The sequence below is a fragment of the Mastomys coucha genome, unplaced genomic scaffold, assembly GCF_008632895.1.
Source record: "Mastomys coucha isolate ucsf_1 unplaced genomic scaffold, UCSF_Mcou_1 pScaffold23, whole genome shotgun sequence".
Taxonomy (NCBI): domain Eukaryota; kingdom Metazoa; phylum Chordata; class Mammalia; order Rodentia; family Muridae; genus Mastomys; species Mastomys coucha.
This window is the reverse complement of record NW_022196906.1, coordinates 31,040,734-31,056,945: the sequence shown is the minus strand read 5'-3', so window position 1 is coordinate 31,056,945 and position 16,212 is coordinate 31,040,734. Positions and strand designations below refer to the sequence as shown.

Sequence of the window (16,212 nt, the reverse complement as noted above, 5' to 3'; positions counted from 1 at the left end):
CCTTTTCATGCAGCCACACCCTCTCCCACTTATTGGCCCTGGCATTCCCCTACACTGGGGCACAGAAGGAAGGCACCTTTTCATGAAGCCACACGCATCGCAGTTTGTTCTCCTATCATGTCCAGGTTGTTACAGTGTCTACTATGGAAAGGAGGAAACTGAGGATCAAAAAGAATAAGCAGGTCTCAGAGACACCTGTGCTGTATTTCCTGCTCAGAATAAAAGGAGGAAGGAGTCTGGCTACATGAGAGCCAGTCTGGGTACTTTTGTACCCAGGAGAGATGGCTTGGCTCTGTCCCCATTTACTGATTCCTCTACTGTCTTCATTCGGACAGATCCTTCCAAGTTCTATGCAAATGCCACTCCCTCCCTCCCCTAGACACAGCCAATAGTTCCTTCCTCCCTTCTTCCCAGAATACATGTATTGCTCAGTTAGAGTCCTGCTGATTTGCTTCTATTTCTTTGCACGTCTATCACCTCTACTTGGGATTTTTCAAGGAGGGGATCTTGGCTTCCTCCTTTTTATATCCTGGGCATCCAGCATAGAGGCTGGCACACAGTAGGTTTTCTATGAATAAATAAGTGCTGTCAAGGAGCCCTGGGTACTCAAGGGGAACCCTAGAAGCCACAGCAAAACACCCTCAGTTTCTTTTCCTTATTAGGCAGCAAGCTACCAAAATCAGCTTCAGGGCGAATGAATTAATTCCATAGCTCCAGAAGCTTTCTGGTAGTAAGGGGGCAGTCACTGGGACCAAAGTCTCTCTGTGTATCCTGGGAAGATATGGGGCTGAGGTAAATATTCCTCTTGGGTGGGAAGACCAAGACATCTTCTGTGGAATGTCTGGCTGGATGTTAATTCTGACGAGCTGCTTATGTAACACCAGGCTCCCTCCAGCTTTCAGGGACTGAAAGGCGCACACACCAAGGAAACAAACAAATGGAGATGCACAGCATTTGTGCCATTAGATAACTGGAGAGAGGAGGTGCACACATCTAATGTCCTCAGCAAAGATTTAGCACTGGGTAATTTCCAAACAGCCTTTAGGGATAATATATATCTTTAAAGATTCCAGTAGAAAAAGTTACCAATGGTTTTCCATCTTCCCAAACCTCAAACCACGCTCTGGTAGCCACTCCACCAAGGCTGCATTGAAAAGTCTTCCCTCCAGAGATGTGAAATCACCACTTCAGCAGCTCCCTCCTGTCAGCAGAGCTCTTTGGCAGGCCCAAGGCAGCCAGCAAGAGCAACTGGGGGAGAGGGTGACTGAAAGGAAATACTGACTTCCCCCAGTATCTGCAGGGTCTCCATGTAGATTTAACTTGGCAAGGATAAAAAATACTCAAGAAAAAAACTGCAGTAGGTACTGAGTGTGTGCAGACTTCTTCATTCCTTAAACAAAACAGTTGATCAACTATTTTATACAACATTTATGTTACAGTAGCCATTAGAAACAGTCTAGAGATTTTAAGGGTATGGGAACATGTTCAAGTTACATACAGTTGCTATGAGCCATTTTGTTCATATAAGGAACTCAACCATCTATAGATTTGGATGTCTGTAAGGGACCAATCTTCTCAAAACACCAAGGGACAACTGCATTGTACAAGCTCTGAGAGCCAGGGGCCTTAGTTTTAAAGGACGGCCACTACATAAATAGCTGGATGACAGTAAGTGACTTCCCCTTTCTGAGCCTCAGTTGTCAATGTTTGTGAGGTGCGGAGAGCAGTCAGTACTCCCCTGTCTGACTCAAGCTTGTTGGAAATCTATATCATGTACAAAGTAAAGGACCATGGTTACTGACTTTGCATCTCTTAATAGTTGGGCTACAGAGTCCTCTTTTGTCTCTGGTAAGCTCCCTTTTTTCTCCTGCTCCAGAGCTAAATTCTGTCCATACATTGCTTTCCCTTACATCAGGAAAATATCAGTTAAATTTAAAAATTTGAGGTCTCAGGGAACTCCGAGCCTAAGGGAAATCAGAAACTGTCCTGCCTATGGCAAAGCAATAGGTAGTTTAGAGTAAGAAGTCAAAGGATCCTGAAAAGAAGCTAGACAGAATGTCACCTTGGAAGCCTAGGATATAACTTAGTGATAGAGGACTTGCCTAACAAGCCGGGGGCCTTAAATTCCCTCACCACTGCCATAGGGAAAAACAAAATGTCTCATCCACACTGATTGAAGACAGGCCATGTAGACATCTGAATACTGAGGTGGTAACAGTAAGCAACAGAGTTTTATCCTTTTAGAGTTAGTATTTTTCCAGGAAGGAAAGTGACTGTCCCTAGCTTATGTGGACAAAACGAGAGATGTATACCATGGGCTCCTAGTGAGGACTCTAATCATATATCTACTACCTTCCAGACTCCTGGAGTATTTTCTTGATCCTAAAACCACCTTCTTGACCCTGAGCCCAAGCTGCTCTCATATCTTGCGATCAGGAACTTGACCTGAGTCTAACCTACTTCCAGGCTAAGTCTCAGTGGAACGACACTAGTCTTAAGTACTTGGCTTTGGCTCTGGCAATTAATTTCATTTGACCAATGTCTAAGGAGAGCTTGCCACATGCTAGGTCCTGGGCAACATTGAGAATCAATGCCCTGCTCCTAGACATCGTAGATTATTTTAGAGGTGAGGAGTCTATGGAATACTTCATGGTAGCTTAAAAATACACCAGACATTTTCAGAAGGTGATATGAAAGATATAAATTCTATCTATACAGTAGGATATACTAGTGAGGAAAAGCTGGTAGACTAAAACTGTAAAGTGGGATATGGGGACAAGTTTTGTTCCTGCCTGGAAACTGCCAATCTTTCCAGCTCAGTATTCCAAATAAATACCATCAATACTTAGCTAGAAACAATGCTTCCTGTAGAAGGCCCTAGGTCTACTGCCCACCAGTATCCCGTCTGAGGGCTCAGTGACGTTCCTCTATTAGAATCTGTAATCAGGTGAGTAACTGAGGCAACTTGGCCTGTACAGAAAGATGGAAGAGATGAGTCTAGACAGATCCCAAGGAGGCGGCTCAGATCTAGTTAATTTTCTGATTAAAAACCAACTGGACTTATTTGCTGCTGCGCATCAGGGTCCATCCAGGAGGCTGTCTCAGGAATCAGACAAGCCGAAGAAACTAGGGAGGATCTAAGTGAAGTTGGAGGCAGAGACATCACAATCCACAGTTCTTGCTTTGGGAACTCCTGAATCTGCCTGGGACCTCAGGAGATCATCATGTGTTATTCCCATTCATATGTGAGTCCCATTGGCGGGATTGCACTTCACCAACTACCCAGCCCACCAACCGTGACAAACTCTTTGTTCCTAGGATTACCTACTCATAAGTAGAGAAGAGCTCTTGGCAGAGGAAACTGTGGGTGGCTGGGATGTCACTTTCTCAGGGAGACTGAGGAAATTCAGAAGAGACAATAGCAATCCCTGGAGGCTTTAGGGACTGGACTTCTGGGTCTAGCATCCACCAAGTCTGTCTTCTGAAGTCTGTCAGGGAACACCCTTAAGAGAGACTACTCAGTGGTGTTTCCACCTTCTGCTCTGTCTATTCCCAATCCTGAAGTCCTGTATAGGCCCCTGAAGGGTGAAATGGAAGCAAGGGGGACATTTTCCACCAGGAAGAACTCATTGTGCTTGTGTAAGAGAAGGAACCCCTCCCCACCTTCTCCACAAAGGTACTAACTAAGCCAGTATTGGGTGTAAAAGGCCTAGGCCCCCCAAGCAGGCTATTCACCTGGTTTGGTGGACTGATGGTGATCTGAGCCTTCCCTGAAGTGTCCTCGTCCTTGTACTTCTGGTTCTTACAACACCTTTTTGTTCAACAACCCGCTGGCTCCATAGCCCCCGAGTGATGCTTTTTTTTTTTTTTTTTTTTTTTTTTTTTTTTGTAGCTAGTTGGCTACTTCTTTGTTGCTCCACAGATCAACCCTGATGTTCTCTGCCTCAGCTGCTCATATGTCTTAGCCATGATCTTCTTCCAGGAGCGGGGGAGAGGGAGGCTACCACCTCCCCTCCTGCCAACATCAAAGCCTTCCAGTGTGGCTTTGGGTGGAATATGAAGAATTGCGGGATAATTAAGTTGCATCTCTCTGCACATTGTTTACTGTTGCTCTCAACCAATCACTGTTCCATAGGGGCTAATCTGTGTTAGGGTTTTTATTTTTTATTTTTTCCTTTTCAGTGCCTCTTTGTACTGCATTCTTCATTATGCTTCAGTTACAATTTTAATTTTACTATTATTAAATCTTCCCCAAAGCTGTATTCTTCTGTGCCTCTGAGCTGGAATTCCTGATTTGGGGACTGTTTACATCTGGGCCTGTTCACAAATGATTGCTCTTGAAGAATATACATTAAAACTCAGGGATGAAAGACCCCTTGGCCTTAACCCAGACCCACCTGGTTGTAGGTTATAGGAAATGGGGGAGAAGTGAGCCAAGGAGCAGAAGAGATCTGGCACTTCTTAAGACTCTGCTGTTGAAAGAACATCTTCATGGCTTCTAATGTACGAACCAGTGGAGAGGCAGTTGAGTGCCCTGGCAGGAGCTGGAGACTTAGTTTCCAAACCTCACAATAGTACAGTGCTCTGGGCTCACTCCAGCAGTGGGCCTCAGCATGGTCTTCAGGATCAAATCAAGATTTAAACCTAATTTCACCATCTACTAGACCTCTAAAATTGAGAAGTTACATAATTTCTTTCAGCCTCAATTTTCTTGTTTTAAAAAAATGAGGAAGAGGGGGCTGGAGAGATGGCTTAGCAGTTAAGAGCACTGGCTGCACTTCAGAGGCCCTAGGTTCAATTCCCAGCAACCACACGGCAGCTAACAACTTGTCTGTAACTCCAGTTCCAGGCAATCTGATGCCTCCAGACCAATGCACATAAAATAAAATTAAGTAAATTATTTAAAAAATGAGGAAGGGGGAGGCTCATTGTCATCACCCCTAACTGCGGAGCTATTGACAGTTGATGGCTTCAGGGGCCAGGGTAGATTGTGGTAGGTAGATCAAGCTGCACTTAGGAGTATATGAGCAGTCCATATATACTCAGGGCTGGAAGAATCCCTTTGCCTTATCCCTACTACCTGGTTGTAGGTTATAGGAAATAGGGGAGAAGTGAGTCAAGGAGCAGAAGGGATCTCTGGCACTTCTTGAGACTTTGCTATTGAAAGAGCATCTCCATAGTTTCTAGTGGGCAAACCGGTGGAGAGGAAGTTGAATGCCAGGGCTGGGCAGGAGTGTATAAGGAGGATATAAGCTGGTTAGCAGCATATGAGCAGCACAAATTGTTCTCAGTGGGTCATTTAAAAAAAAAAGTGGACCAAAGTTAAAAGGAGGTTAAGACATGAGGGTGTGGGTGGGGGGAACTAGAGGAAGAAATTAGGGTAAATATATCAAAACATATTGTGTGAAATTCTCAAATAATTAATAAAATGTATTTGAAAAGAAAGGAAATGAGGAGGAGGATACAGCTCCAAGGGCTTGGAAGAAAAGAGACAGCATCTATCTTGGAATAGTTCATGACAAAGGCAAGGACATACTAAAGAGGGGTACATTAATCTCTTTTCTGTTGTTGCTGTAACAGAATGCCTGAGGTAGGGTGCTTTAATTTTAAAATGAGTTGGGGGGGTGTTCCTGGGCTTTTGAAGATTCAACGACTATGTACTGGAACCTCATTGGCTCTGGTGCAGGCTTCATGAGCGATAACATCACAATGGTGGGGCAGGAATTAAGAGAAGTTTGGGTGCTAGGCTTATTCTCAACACTGATGGACTCTTATGCCCAGGTCGTGCTCTCAATGACCTAGCCACTTTCTATCAGGTCTACATCTTACAAGTGCCACCACCTTTCACATCACCATACATCCAGAACAGGAAACCTTGGGAGACACAAGCAATCCATATTCAAATCACAGCAAGGATGAGGTGACATTGCCACCATCATCATAATTTTCTAGTTCTGTCTCTCTGCCCATTCTGCTTCCTCTGCCACCCTTCTGGGGTTTGCTTGCTCACTGGCTTTGCATGAGAGCTCTGAGGCTCAGGCCTGCCTCTGATCCCATCACTAAGGCAGCGGAGTGGAGCAGGAAGCGCTTTCCATATGCTTATGATTCCTGATGGGAGGAATTACTGACCCGCCTTCCCAAAATGACAGAGTGATAGATTCCAGGGTGCCTGGTCTTGCAGAATTCTGCCCTATTGCAGCCAAAGGTGACTGGCCCTGGGATCCTGACAGCCCAGAACCAGCTGCAGACCTTCACTGCCCAAGCTGGCAGAATAGAGTTGTTCCCCTCAGAGCCCAGCATCCCTGTACCCTTAGCTTCCTCCTGGTCTTCCATTTGCTTCTTTCTTCTTCTATCACCCTGTCCCCCCATGCTGCCACACACACACTAAAACCATAACTTTTTCCCCCTTTCCCATTATCTCTAACCCATATACTCTGGGAAGTTTAATTTGTTCTCGGTAGTAATCACCATTAACTAGAAATTGTCTTTCTCTGTGTAAACACGTCATTAGTGAAGCTGGTTTTCTGCAGGGTCCAGATTTCATTTTTATTAAAATGAAACACTTTCAGGCGCCTCACTGTGTCCAAGGAAAGAGAGTATAATTTTAACCCATTGGGTTGGCCACAGATAATTGGGCTGGCATTTGATTGGACGATTAGGGAAATATCTCCTTTGCATGCAGTATAATTTGCATTTTTTTCCCACTTATATGAAGCTAAGTCATGCTTTCGTACACAGGCAGTTTTAATGAGCATTATAAATCCTAATGAATATATTTTCATGTTCATTTTATTGGCTTGTTTTTATTACTAGAGGTCTGAAAAACAGGGCCAGCGAGGGAGCTGCAGAGGAAATGGCAGAGGCGAGAAGCACTGTGGCAGGCTCTCCATCCCTCCACTTCTGCCTTTGGCAGCCAGGGATGTGAGCAGGGCAGGAGGGGTCATCTAGGTTTTCTTTAACCAAGTCAGGAAGTGCTTGGCTCCCAAGGGAAAAAGAAAGCATATCCCTCACCTGGGGACTGGTTGAGCTCCTGCTGTAGCCTCTGCCTGAGCTGCAGCAACATCACACACTGCAGAAGCCATGAAGGCAACAAGCCCCAATTCATCATGGTCTATGATGGAGTCGTTGGCGCATAGTGGGATCTCATAGCTGCTCGATCAAATGGAAACAAATTCAGTTCTGGTTCACAGTGGACCGCCACAGGCACAGAGCACCAAATACTGAAAGCAAGGATTCAGAGGACAGTCTTCTCCTGGTGATCTAGGAGGTTTGCCAGCGTCTCAAGGCCTTAGAGCACAACTAAACTGGTCAGTTAGAGGTTTCAGAGTTCTGCCAATCTCTAAGACCATGTTTTCATCTGTTCACTTACTTATCCCTCATCCAATATCATGTGTGTCTGTCTACTATGTTGTCAATACTTGGACATAAACAAGTAGTCCTGAGGTTTTCTGCCAGCTTGAGTAAAAAATTTCAGAAATGGGAAATCAATAAAAATAGCTCTTCTATCCTGAGGTTCTAGTTCCAGCACTCCATGTGCACCAAGAGTTTGGTCTCTTTCCTTGACTATCTTAAGTCCCCAAGCCTTTCTGACCCAGTACTTCAGCACCTCAGAAATGAGACCAGTCACTTGTTTACGCTTCTGTGCACTGGGTCTAATCAGTGCACTTCCGCTTGACCCTTTCCTCCAGCTGAAGGCTATCTTTCACATTGCTTCCTCTCAGAATCTAGAGAATCACCCACCCATCTATCAGGAGGCCTGATCAGCATCCTGCTGTAGGGAGCCTGCCTGGGACCTGTGTGGCCTCCGGTGGCCTCCATGCTGTGACCTATTGCTTCTCATCATAGCTTGTTATAAGACCAACTCATTGACCACCCCAATCCTACTTTTCCCATTACATCTCTCTCAATCTTTGCTTTTTCTTTTTCATCAGAAAAGCTGCTCACCTAGGTTGGGGATTTGGGGGATGTTTCAGAAGTTCAAAAACAAAACAAAACCAAACAAACAAAAAACGAGTTCAGTTGCCTTTATCATCATTCCTTCAAAAGGACAGCACAATGCCTGGGACTGATGTCCCTTGCAATGGATCATTCATGCATGTCCTTCCTGAAAGAACTCCCTTCCCTTCTCTCCCCCAAGCCCATTCTTACAGTCAGGGCTGAACACATCTTGTGATGGCCTTTAGGACAAATAACTATTTTTCCACCTAGGCATGTGTTTACTGGACATCTGCCTTGTGCTAGATTCTGTGAGCCTAGGAAACACTAACACAGAGGCCTTATGCTGTAGGGCTAAGACTGCTGACCCAAAAGGGAGCCTTGGTTGGTTGTGTTTGGGCTTGGCTGGTGTCTGCCGCTCTTTGTTCAGTCACCACATGGGAACAATAAGCTTTCATTGTGGCACAGGAGGTGATAACGTTTTAAATAAGATGGCAATGGTAGTGATGATTGACAAACTGTAAATGCTGACATTCAGATGGGATATGACCAACTCATAATGTGATTTAGAACATGAATGCTTCCGGGCAGTGGTGGCACATGCCTTTAAGGCACTTGGGAGGCAAAGTCAGGTGGATTTCTGAGTTTGAGGCTAGCCTGATCTACAGAGTGAGTTCCAGGACAGTAAAGGCTACACAGAGAAACCCTGTCTCAAAAAAACTAATAAGAATAAGAATGAGAAGGAGAAGGAGAAAGAAAGAAAGAAAGAAAGAAAGAAAGAAAGAAAGAAAGAAAGAAAGAAAGAACATGAATGCTAGTTTCAGGTCCTAGGTTCTGACCTACCCTCTCATGGTAAGGGGTACAGAGAGATACTTGCTGTTAGAAAAGGATGTTGCTGCTTTTTAGAGTCAGAGTCTGGATGGATGGGATGGTTTCATAGACCCAACTTCATCCTAACCTCTACACTTAAATCCAGTCACTGTTCTGAGTGCATGTCACTTTGCCTTGATAAGTGGTCAGGACACTGCTTCTTTGGGGCAGGACAGTGCCCTGTGACCATGCAGCCTTCACAGTACTCTGCCACCTACCACCCACTCCTCTTATATGTGTATTAGATCTGTGTTGTGGTTCCTTTATCATTACAATTTCTGGTCAGGAGTCCTTGGCATGGCTTTTTCACATGACCATTCCTGACTACCATACTCACATTGCCTAGGTATGGAGTCAGGTGCCATCTGCTCAATAACTAAATGCCTTCAATGATCTCACTGGCCATATTGGAAGCACCAGCAATATTCTTGACCAGCAAATCTCCTTGCCAAGTAGAGGCTGAGTTCACAACTGATGAGTGAGCATGTCTTGTTCAATGGGAAAAGAGTTGGCCAATCAGAGAAGCAGGTCTTCACATCGGAAGCTGTCTTTGTCAGATCAGTAAAACATAATAGCAATAGTTTGAGATAACACATTTTTGTTAAGAAGTCAAATAGGTGGTACGTAGGCAAAAGCAATCTACAGACCCATTGCCAAACCAGACCTTCAGTTCTGGGGTGTCACAGTGACTGTTCATTCCCTCACTGACCCATGTCTCTGTGTCCATAGGCCAAGCCATCATAAGAACCATTCCTTGGACATTCAGAAGGGCAGGAAAATGTAGACAACCTGCCAGTGCCCTGTGACCAATCTTAGGCTGGCTGGTGGGGAAGAATTAAAAGGGGAGTTATTCATTGTGAAGTGAGGAGGAAGGGGTCTTGACCTGGACTAAGAACTACTGGCTCACAAGAGGCTTTGGTGGCATACCCAGTTCTACATGAAAAAAGAAGGGTAAAGGGGTGCAGTGAGAAGGTGGAAGTGGCTCTGGGAGAGGGGGTTCCTCTGCATATCTTTCCTTCCATGAACAGGAATGATGACACCTGGGAGCCAGGGAAGATGTCGGACTAGAGAGAATATAAAGGCTTATGGTCTGGCCTCCTGATGGGAGACAACAGGTTGGCTGACCAGCTAATAGGGCTGCCCAAGGAGGGAAGTAGTCTCACCTTTCTGTCTGAAAAGGCATTTGTTGAGCATCAGGCTCTAGTGCAGTTTAGCACAGGGTCATGGGTGGCCAGGTGGTTGGCTGGCATGTTGCCTTTAGGCCACCTGAGGAACTCTAGACATTATGGAATGGCAGGAGCTGCCTCCCCGGAATCTGGAATCCACTTCCATTCTACCCCTGTTTTTTTGCATCTTCCTGTGTTTCTTGTCCTGTCCTGCTTTCTGATGCAATCCTCTGGACCCAAGCCTTCTTGCCAGAGAGGAATGCAGACCACAGCTGGGGAGCCAGCTGCTAGGCTGTCTCATCCATCCCTCCTCCACACCAGCACCTCCTCACCTCTCTTTTCTCCTCCTCTAACTCCCTGCCTCTCAACTCTACTTCTCCCACTCATTCCCATCTGCTCATAAACTCGCATGCCTTCTCCTCTTTGTATGCTCCTTTCTATTTCTGCTATCTGCTCCCCACGTCCCAACCCCTCCTGCTCTTGTTACTCATCTTTCGGATGTCCCCTCCCTCATGTCCCTTGGTGTCTGGAGTGAAGAAGGCTGAGTTGCCATGGAATTACCACAAGCATAGAGGGGCAGAGCTCTGGGCCAGCCCCAGCCATGCTCTAGTTGTATAATCAGGGACCAAAACTCCTCTTCCTTGGGCCTCAGTTTCCCCAGAAATAATGGAGAGAACATTGCACCCTTAAGGATATGCTGTGCTTCATGGAGACCTCATCTTGAGCTCTGCCCCATCCCTATCCCCATCAAGCCTGTCTGGAAACAGGCTCGTTTCCTGGCTGGAGCAAGTGCAATGCTTGGGGTGGGGGGTCGGAGCCCGCGGAGGGGCTCTGCTGCCCAGCCTAGTTTAGGCAAACAGCAGGGACTGCTGGCGGCAGCTCCAGCCCCCCACTTATGCTGTAACAGCTGCAGTCCAGCTGCTGGCATCCCTGCTGGGGGAGCGTGCTAAACCTCTCTGGGGTCAACGCTGTGGTATGTCGGTTTCCATAGCAACCAGCCAACGGGCCACTTTCTCAGAACAATTCCCCTACTCAGCCGGGTTCTGGACTTAGCTCAGCCCAAGGGCATGTGCGGAAAGCAGAGCGGGATGGGGGAGAGGGCGCCTAGGGTCCCACTTGGCCCCACAAAAAGTGGTTATCTCAGTCTCGTCTTCACACAACGTCCTGATCAGAGGCTAAGACTACAGGCAGTCTCCCGGTCTGGCTGGCCCTGATTCCCTCCCGTTACCCATCCCCAGACCCCCAAGCTTGGGCTGGTTGGAAGATAGCTCAGGCCTTTGTCTGGGTATAGAAAACAGCTGCTTGGCCAGGCTTAGAGTTAGAAGAGAAAAGCCCCGGGTGCTGTACAATGTAGATGCATAGATGTGGCGTGGGTGGGTGGGGACACTTTTCCCGTTTTCTTCTGCCTTCTATCTACGTACCCTTGCAGGAATAAATGAATCCCACTTGCCCTATCCATGTGATGTCAAGGAACAGAGCGCAAGTAAGCTCCCGTCTCCCTCTTTAGAGGTGGAAAATGCTTATGGCACCAGAATAAACTTCCTGAATGGAGCAGTCCGATATGGTCGTTGACACTGTCAGAAAAAGATGAACACTCTGAGTAGAAATTACAAGGAATCTTGGTCCATTTTCTGGACAAGGAACTGACACCCAATGGGAAATGAATTCCTGGATGCCATGACAAGGCAACAGTGCCGCTGTTTGCTCCGTGCCTCCTGGAACCTGGCCAGTGCCTGATGTCTTTCCCTGAGTCCACAGGAATACAACTTGTGCCTCTGTAGACTTGTGCTGTGGACTTTGTTTCTGGACAATTCATTTCTCACTAGGACCTATTTAGAAAATGGGGAAACTGAGGCTAGACATGGAGTTGATAAGTAACCATAAGAACTCCTGGCTGAGCACTGGGGCTGGGACTTGGAGATGCTATGTGGGTGGTCCCTGAAAAGACCTGAAAGTCCTAGAGTTTTATTCGGGTGGCCCGTCCAGCTGTTTTCTTCAGTGGTTTCACTTTCAAGGAGCCCCGTTCTGCCGTCTCCACTCTCTTAAAACAAGGGGACAGATGTCCATGGGCCACAGCTGCACAAGTTAAGCCCTGGAAACAGGTGTGGAATTATTCTCCTCCCCCATGAGGGGAATCAGGAAAGTGGCCAACTTTAGACACTGATGGGTTTTTCCCACCTAGGAAATGGGAGCGCTGCCTCTGATTAGCATGTCCCAGCGTGGACTCCATAGCAGAAGGCTCTGAGGGGTAAAGAAAAGGCTCCAAGGCCAAACAAGGCCCTAAAGAACTCCAGGGCTCCTTACAACTTCAGACCCTTTATGAAACACAACACTAAAAACCTAAAAACCAATTTTTACCTCGATGCAGGGGGCCACTGTACCCTCATTCAAATCTTAAGAACAAACCCACTCCGATAAAGCTAGCTTCTATATGAGGTTCCCAGCCCCTTTCCTCACAGCTCTGCCCCTTAGCCTAATCAAGTCTGGAGGCTTAATTGTGGCCTCTTTGCTTCTCCAGATGGGACAGTGCTCTAGAGCAAAAGAGAGCATTCTAGCCAAGTGCCTAGTCAGAGGACCTTGCTCTCCAGGGGGCAATGGCTGGTCTACAAGAGGTGCTCCTGAGGGTGGGTAGAAGAGGATTAATCCCCTTCCCCAAGGATATAAGTTCTTACTTTCAGAAGGGAGAAAACTAAAACAGAATGCTTGTCTAAGATAACCTGGTGCTTTCCTAGTTTACTTCTTTACATCTCTTCCAGACACACACATACTAGGGAGAGCTCTACCACTGCACTACATCCTCAGTCCTGACTTCTTTTAACTTGAGAGCCTTTCAGCTTTCTTGTGCAAGGAAAATATAAGAAGTCAGAAAACAGTACTGGCCCCCTTTTTCTTGGAAGCTAGATATATTAGGATGTGAGAGGAGCTACTAGTTATCTTTTTTTAAAGAAAATATTTTATGTATTTTATGTATGTGAGTACACTGTCACTGTCTTCAGACACACCAGAAGAGAGCATCAGATCCCATTCCAGTTGGTTGTGGATCACCATGTGGTTACTTGAACTCTGGAAGAGCACGCAGTGCTCTTAACCTCTGAGCCATCTCTCCAGTACTTCTATTAGTTATCTTAAAATAGATTTTAAAAATAATAGTAAGTTTACAAATTAAATAGATCATATTTTGGTTTTCATAGAGCTTTTTTCAGAGAGTGTTTTCTCCTTGGAGATATTCAACACCCTCTAGTAGAAGATGTCTGTGCGTGCCACTTATATTTATGATGTTTCATTCCATATGTACATACTATGACATAGTTTATTTTATAAACCAGGCACAACAAGATGTTAACAATAACAATAAAATGGGACAAATGTATTGTGATGAAATTCCCAGTTGTCACTATTTTTTTGTTTGTTTTTTTGAGGCAGGGTTTCTCTGTGTAGCCCTCACTGTCCTGGAACTCACTCTGTAGACCAGGGCCTCAAACTCAGAAATCTGCCTGCCTCTGCCTCCCAAGTGCTGGGGGGATTAAAGGCTTGTGCCACCATTGCCCAGCCAGTTGTCACTATTTTTATATTTTGGGACCTTATTAAATAAAATCAAGGTTTCTTAAACAGAGGCATTAGTGTAGGGTAACATCTCATCTGAAAACTGAGCCAACAGCTGAGTGACTAACAGGTGGGTATTGTGTACAGCATGGACACACTAGAGCAAGGGATGACTCATGACCCACTCAGGAAAAAGACAGAGTAAGACTTCATCCTGCCACTATAGTGGCATGAAGTTCAAAACTTAGGATTCAGGCTGGAGAGATAGCTCAGTGTTTAAAGAGCACTGGCTGCTCTTCCAGAGGTCCTGAGTTGAGTTCCCAGCATCTACATGGTGGCTCATAATTATCTGTAATGGGATCCGATGCCCTCTTCTTGTGTGTCTGAAGACGGCTACAGTGTCCTCATATACATTTTGTTTTGTTTTGTTTTGCTTTTTCAAGACAGGGTTACTCTGTATAGTCCTGGCTGTCCTGGAACTCACTCTGTAGACCAGACTTGAACTCAGAAATCTGCCTGCCTTTGCCTCCCAAGTGCTGGGATTAAAGGCGTGTACTACCACTGCCCAGCACTCATATACATCAAATAAATAATATTTTTAAAAACTTACAAATTGTGTATTGTACCATATTTCCTCCTTCCTGGCCTCACACCCAGGCTCTTCCCTCATGAGCCTCTCCTTCTGCATGTATACCACAGAATGCCAGCTCACCAGTCATGAGCCCCTTTTCTGCAGAAATCAATTTATACATAAGGAGAAGGATTCCTCGGGAGAAGACTCATGGCTTGACATTTTATTTAGTAATTTCTATCTTAGTTTGGCTTCCCATTGCTGTGATAAAACACCATGACCAAAAGCAACTTGGGCAGGAAAGTGTTTTTATCTTATACTACCAGGAAACAGTCTAGCCCCGATGGAAGTCAGGGTAGGAACTCAAGCAGAACAGGAACCTAGAGGCAGGAGCTGAAGTAGAAGACATGGAGGATGCTGCCTACTGGTTTGCTCTTCTTGACATGCTTAGTCTTTCTTGTATATCCTGGAACCACCTACTCAGGGACAGGACCACCCACAGTAGACCAGGCCCTTCCACAGCAATCATTAATCAAGAAAATGTCCCACAGGCTAGCCATCAGACCAGTCTTATTGAGGCAATCGAGGTCCTCTCTTCTCAGATGACCCAAGCTTGTATCAAGTTGACAAAAGTGAAGAAATAAAACCAACCAAGAAGTGAAGAACAAATAGGGGAAAATAGGTAACACCAGAAAATCTAGATTGTATGAGGGTCTTAAAGTGTCAGGCCTGCAAAAGTTAGGTTCTGCCTTTTGGCTTCTATGTATTTGAGAGAGGAGCAGCTTGGAGCCCTTGGTGGCAAAACATTTCATTCCCACCATGTGTCAGGACTGATATTGTTTTCCCAGTGTCTGATACCATCATCAGGCACTTTGCAGACCTGGGCCAAAGTCCGTATTTGGCTAGCCCGCCATCTCTTCTGCTTTCTCTCTTTTCTTATTTCATCTGAAATTGCCACTGTCCCAGAAGGGCGTTTATGTGCTATGTCTGGCTTACCAAACATCCCCATGTGTTTGTATGTATGTTCCTGTGTAATGTGGATTTCATTCTTGTCCTGGGTTGGTACCCTTGGGAATCAAGAGATGGCTTCAGACGGATACACCGGTCCTGGAGGCCTGATGGGAAAAGACTTGTGATGGTAGCTGGTCCTTCTTACGTACTCATACCCAATATTTGGTGAGGACTTCTCCTTCCCTTTCAAGATGGGTGGGGCTCTTTCAGTTGTGAGGAAGAAGGTGCTGCTTAGAGGAATCCTCCAGTCTCTAAACTGGGTTGATTATGAACTCTGTTCTTTTCACCGAAAGGGACAACCTGACTTATGCCTCTAGCTGGAAGAAGAGATACCAACTCCAAACATCCCTTAGGGCCTGATCTACAGCTCGGTGTCCCACTACTGTGAGATTTCCTACCCAGCTTCTTGAAGAAGGGAGCCTGAGTGTGTGAGCATGTGTCAGTCACCTTCTCTGATTTATAGACATGTGATACAGTAGACACAGGAGGAAGAGTGGGTAGGGGTACGGAATTGCCTGAGATCAGAGGCCTCATTAGGAGAAGGACCTAATCAGCATTATTTATGAAGGTGTTCTGGGTAGGAATCTGTGGTAAGTGGTTCGTGTGTGTGTGTGTGTGTGTGTGTGTGTGTGTGTGTGTGTGTGTTTGGGGGTGGCAAGGCAAGGAGATGGAGGGAGAGAAGGACAGAATACTTTAAAGCCTAAGGGTCAGAGAGCTGTTAAGACTTAGAACATACTAAAAAATACTCTTCTTTGACTCTCTGGGTCCAACCCAGAGTCTCTGAGGTGAAGTGGGGAGTAAGGACATGGCGAGGCATCCAGGCTCCTATGCTTGGGACCCCCACACACAGCAGCCACACTTAAGTAACACCCCTATTCCAGTCTCCCTTCTTCTTCACTGCCTGATGCTTTGGAGGCCATGAGCTGTAATTAATGAGCCGCATTGAGACCGTGGAAGGAGTTCTGATAGAAGGAGAGTTTGGACCTTCTGGAACACGAGGTTTGCCTGTGTAAAATGAAAGTTTGACTCAATGGTCCAAGGTATGTGGAAAAGAGCTTCCTAGAGAAATGCAGACATTGGTACTTGCTCACCAGCTTCTCCAGAATAGGAGTGGGC

General features: G+C 45.9%; 1 protein-coding gene and 1 long non-coding RNA gene across 7 annotated transcripts in view; one reads left to right on the top strand and one right to left on the bottom strand.

Moving 5' to 3' along the window:
* LOC116073815 overlaps nt 1-10,100 on the bottom strand; it is a 30,729-nt gene extending 20,629 nt beyond the window's left edge. Inside the window, exon 1 of the long non-coding RNA XR_004111921.1 lies at nt 9,969-10,100. This is a non-coding gene — a long non-coding RNA (uncharacterized LOC116073815). The remainder of the gene's footprint in view (nt 1-9,968) is intronic.
* Pknox2 (PBX/knotted 1 homeobox 2) overlaps nt 1-16,212 on the top strand; it is a 268,744-nt gene that overhangs the window by 90,843 nt on the left and 161,689 nt on the right. The gene's annotated exons all lie outside the window — the stretch shown is intronic.